Below are 6,000 nucleotides of genomic sequence, written 5' to 3' on the forward strand. Positions count from 1 at the left end.
ATTTTCGGAACGGATGAAGTACATATATTTGGGTAAAAAAGATAGATAGTTGAAGAACTAGGACTCTATGTTTATTTTTTAATTTTTTAAAGGATTTTTTAAAGGACCTTATAAAGTTTACCTTTTTAAACTTATCACCTTATAAAATTTTCATTTAAATTTACCACCTTATAAAATCACAAACCTTCAAAGTTACCACATGTTAACGTATTCTGTCAATTTTTCCGTTAACAGGTGGTAACTTTAAAGGTTTGTAACTTTGAATGTTATTTATGTTTTTCCTCCAAAAATTTTACACCTGTTAACGGAAAAATTGACAAAATCCGTTAACAAGTGGTAACTTTGAAGGTTTGCGATTTTATAAGGTGTTAATTTTAAATTAAAATTTTATAAGGTGATAAGTGTGAAAAAATGTACTTTATAAGGTGGTAATTTTGAAATTTTACTTTTTAAAATAATAAGAGTATGAGTATTAGTCTAAGCATTTAACGAAGATAAATTAAAGGATTATCATAAAAATACTTCTTCCTCCACCGTAATGATATCCAACCTATTAATATATTGCAAGAGCTCATTTGGAATTTGCTTCTGGAATTTAGGAGGACATCTGTTAATTTATTGGATGTTGATTTGATCTTGACAATATAGTGGACTGGATATAAATTGATGCATAGTATTTTTTTCATTTGGTGAGACAATGTTACTCAAATGATGTATCAAATGTATTGGTTTAATAAGGTAGTATTTTATATTTTTTTTTAATGTATATAAGGAACATTGAGGAAGGGCCCTCTGCCCTAGTAACTTATTTCGTCTATGGCCCTTATGATTCTCTTATTTCGTCTAAGGCCCTTAGGATATCACGATCAGACTTGCACCTCATTATTGCCTCCGGTTTAAAGTATTATTTTTTGACATCAAAATTTACTATTTTACTCTTCTTACTCACAAAATTCATAAATTCTCACTCAATTTCTCTTACTTTATTCATTTTTACTCACCCACCTTTTAACATTTTTATTACTTATCCATATTTTATTATATTCACCCATCTTATACACACTCTTCATCTTTTGTCTTTATATTTGTACAAATAGTAACTGTAAAAATAAATTTAAAACGTAGGTAATAATTGAAACATTTGAACTTCATTTAAATTAAACAATAGCGCATCTCTTGTGTGATCAGCCACACCATAAACTTGATGATGTGATCGATGTGCTACTATGGAGAAGATTGTTGACTGGTTACTTGACTTTCTATGCTAGTATTACTTATACATTGTATTCGATGTTACTTTTCTTCTTTTATTGCAGTTTTTGCAATTTCATGCTAGAGGTTTTTTGTATAGACTGGTGTTACTTAACTTTCTATGCTGGTGTTACTTGTATTCGCTATTACTTGTCTTGTTTTATTTCAGTTTCATGTTAGAGGTTCCTTGTATATATAAACCGGTGTTACTTGACTTTCTATGTTGGTGTTACGTATACGTTGTATTCGTTGTTACTTTTCTTGTCTAATTACAGTTTTTTCAATTTCATGTTAGAGGTTCCTTGTATAGACTGGTGTTACCTGACTTTCTATGTTGGTGTTACTTATACATTGTATTCGTTGTTACTTTTCTTGTTTCATTGCAGGTTCTTCAATTTTATGTCAGAGATAGACTGGTGTTACTTGATTTTCTATGCCGGTGATACTTATACATTGTATTCGATGTTGATTTTCTTGTTTTATTGCAGTTTCCTGTTAGAGGTTCTTTAATAGGTTGGCGTTACTTTATTTTCTATGTTGGTGTTACTTTTAGATTCCGATAACCAACGCGTTGTGCTTTAAACACATAGGGCTTACTTATAAGTGTGTGAAGACGTCACACCATCAAGTTGATGGTGTGGCTGATCACATATAAGACTTGAGGATTAAACAATACTTCGTACTAGAATATGTTTCCGGTATGAAACCATCACTTTGGGGAAAGTTTGTTTGGTGTTATGTACTTATGTGAGAGTCGTGAGACCTTTAATGTGTTGGATTGGACTCAAGGATATCTGCTCGCAAGTGTAGTTAATTGGCTTTGGAGGTGTTCGGTATATTTTAAATGGTGCTAAAAATCGTCTCATACTACTTAAAATCGTCTTATTGGTTTACATTTCTACCCTTATTTAATGGTTAGTTTTATTTCGCCTCATCTTACATCAAACTTATACGTTTTGAGCTCCTGCGATGGTGAAAGTTCATTTCACGTCATAAGCTCAAAGTTCATACGTCTATATTTTTTTCCCCAGATTAATCATCTCAAATTCAACAACAAATAAAACATCATAATACATAGACTTTATTGTAAGCCTCTACATGGCATGTACTTATGCATTTTGAGCTCATCCCAAGGTACGAGCTCAAAATGCTTAAATTTGTAACGTTGTACTTTTTAAAGTTCATAAATCCTTCATATATTTTATTATGGCGTTCTTAATATTTCGACTACATACCAATCCACTTTAACCCCCTAAAAGAAGCAAATACGAGAAATTAGAAAGTAAAAAACCATAAAAAAATTTTGGACCCCCATTTTTAAATTCCTGGGTCCGCCCCTGAGTGTATCTCTTTTTAAAAATACGGAGGAAGTATGTATTTTATAATACATCTGTGATATTAGTCTCGATGTTCTATAGGGTGGGTGGGGGTTGAATTTTTTTAATGTTTTTTTTTAAGGAAGTAAGGAATATAAGTGGGTCAATGATTAAGTTAGAAATAATATAATATTAGTAAAAATATATTATTTATAGAAACATGATAAGTATTAAGGGACGATTTTATAAAAAAAGCGGAACGCGTATGGAAAGGGGGGAGTATAGATGATAGATAGATTTTCGAGGGCTTGAATTAGGGCCTTTACTATTTAATAAGTTAGTTACGCAAGTCAAATTTGGTAGTTCGATTGATATAGGGGCTTACTATTTACCGCCCCATATTACTCAAAACCGCCCTAATATTTTACTCATATACCCCCTTTATTTACCCCCTCATTTTAGCATTTACCATTATTCTTTACCTTTTCCTTTTTTACCGCCCACCCTAAACATAATGTGAAATAATTTTTACATGGCCGAGATTACCGGTGGAACATCAAATTCACAAGAGGACTTTTTTCGGAACAAAATATTCAGAAACTTATGCATTTCTAGTTTGTACCATGGTACAGACTTATGAAGTTTAAGCATGTACAATGGTACAGACTTATGAGTTTTGAGCTCCGACCATGGTATAGACTTATGTAGTTTAAGCTCGTACCATGGAAGGAGCTTAAACTTCATAAGTGTATACCATGGTCGGAGCTCAAAACTCATAAGTCTATACTATTTAATGTTTTGATTTGTTGTTGAATTTGATGTAATTTGTTTCGGAGAAAAGATTAAGAGACTTATGCATCTTAACCTTGTACCATGGTACAGACTTATGAATTTTAAGCTCGTACCATGGCAGGAGCTTAAAATGCATAAGTCTATGCCATGGTGTGAGCTTAAAATGCATAAGTCTATGCTATGGTGTGAGCTTAAAATGCATAAGTCTATGCCATGGTGTGAGCTTAAAATGCATAAGTCTCTACCATGGTGTAAACTTAAAATGCATAAGTTTGTGGAATCAAAATTAAATTAGTATTTTTTTTATTTATTGATTAATGTACTTATCGACAAATAAAATTGTTTGGTTTAAATAATTTTTTTAATGGGTGTATGGTGGTGGTTTGGATGAAGATACTTTATCTCTTCAAAATAGATGGGGTAATTAATTTGGGAGAAAAGTTTCATTATATAAGGATATTAAAGTAAAATAGTGGGGCAGTTTTTGAAGGAAATAATGCCCTTGGTCCAAGTATGCATTCTATGTTAAGTCTAATAAATGCGGTTCAGTATTAATTAACAAGTTAATAATTCAGTGAGATCAAGTGAGCTGAATGCCTAGCTAGAGGCCGCTTCAGTTCAAGTGGAATTAATGATATTAATCCACAGCTTACTCTTGACTGAACCCGTAGGGTCACACAAATAGTACGTAAACGGATCAAGTATTTAATGGCATTAAATACTCCATCTATGAATATTCGGAACCGACGGATCTTGGTTTCAGTGGGAGCTAAGATCGTCACAGGCAAGAAATGAATACTCCGGAAACGATGATATTGCCGGAAACGGAAATATGGATCGTATCGGAAATATGAATATTATCCAAGTCGTAGATGTTGCCGGAAACGGAAACATGGTACGTATCGGAAAATATTGTTGGAAATGGAAATATTACCAGAATCGGAAATATTGCCGGAAACGGAAATATTGTCAGAATCGGAAATATTACCGGAATCGGAAAATAAATTCCGGAAACGGAAATATTAAATATTTGTTCGAAACGGAAATTAATTCCGGAATCGGAAATATTAAATATTGTTCGTATCGGAAATAGATTCCGGAAATGGAAATTTAATCGGAAGCGTATCGTACGAATTAGCATCGGACGAGGCCTGCCGGACGAAGGCCCAGCACGAAGCCAGGCCATCGCCCAGCAAGCACGCACGCCACAGCCCAGCGCGCACAAGGCCGCGCATGCGTGGGCCGCGCTGCGTGGGCTGCTGCTCGCATGCGTGGGCAGCCCTTGTGGCTGCCGTGTGTGTGTGAGTTTGAGCTCATGCGAGATTCCTGAATCTGCAAGAGTCAGTGTATGATTAAATGTCTATTCCTATTGGATAAATTGATTAAGTAGAATTCATGTAGAATTCTAATTCCAATTAATTCGCATCCTACTAGGATTACGATTCCTTTTCCATAACTCTATAAATAAAGGCCTAGGGGTCATAATTTATATACAAGTTTCAAAGTATTCAAAAGTGAGTTTTTTGAGAGAAAATTAAAACCCATCTTGCCCCAAAAGTGCCGAATTTTCTGAGTACCTTAAGGGCGATTCTAGTTGGTCAATCTTAAGGCGGATCCGGACGTGCTGTGGACTTTCTACGGAGGGACGACACTTGGAGTCCTAAAAGACTTGTTCTTGTTCGGTTCGGGCGCAGCTAGGGAAGGCACGCAACAAAGAGTATGCATCTAAACTATGCTAAATGATTATGTGTAAATAATATGTTTCCTGGGTTAATGGTTGTTTCCGCATGATTTATGTAAATGTCATATGTATCATAACCTAAAAGTGGTATCACGAGCCCCTTATTATTTTCATAATCTAAATTGCATGAACATGGTTAAATATTACAAATTTGCAAGAATTAAAAGGGGTGATTAATTTTCGTAATTGTTAATTAATTGCAAATTGCGTTTATTTAATTATATGTACGCAGTTTTTCGGCAGTTTCTTCATTACTCATCCGAATTGAGTGATTTTTGTGTCAATTCCGCATGTAAAAGGCATTCTAAAATTTTGACAAAAATAGTATTTTTCTGCCGAACCCAGAATTCTCAAATTCGAAGCCTAACTATGACTTTTCGAAGGTTTTAGTTTTTCGGATGCAAAATTTCGTAAATTTAAGATGTTAAATTAAATATTTGCGATTCTTGTTGATAAATCTTGAATTTTTGATTGACCTACTGCATATGTTTAACAAGTTTGAATGCCTAGTCTTGTTAATTATGCAATCTAATTTGTAATTATGATTAATTTGTTGAAAATTAGAATAATTTAGAATTAATTTGATTTTCATAATTAATTGTAATTTAATTAGAAACCTATGATTAAAAACCACCATAAAAATTGTAAATTTACGATAAATTTTAAATTTTTATGACCTAGACTTGAATCCATATCAATCGGAAATCAATTGGATAATAAATTTTCGATTTTTTCGCCCTAAAATTATGAAATTAATATTATTTATTAATTTGTCATTAATTTTAAATATAAATTTTAAATTTTTATGCGATTCGTTCAAATAACTTGCACGCACGAAGCAATGGACGCTTCGTGTTACCCTTAAGGGGTGTTGTATAATGCGGGCATGCGACGACGAGC

This window comes from Spinacia oleracea, chromosome 3 (assembly GCF_020520425.1).
Source record: "Spinacia oleracea cultivar Varoflay chromosome 3, BTI_SOV_V1, whole genome shotgun sequence".
Taxonomy (NCBI): Eukaryota; Viridiplantae; Streptophyta; class Magnoliopsida; order Caryophyllales; family Amaranthaceae; genus Spinacia; species Spinacia oleracea.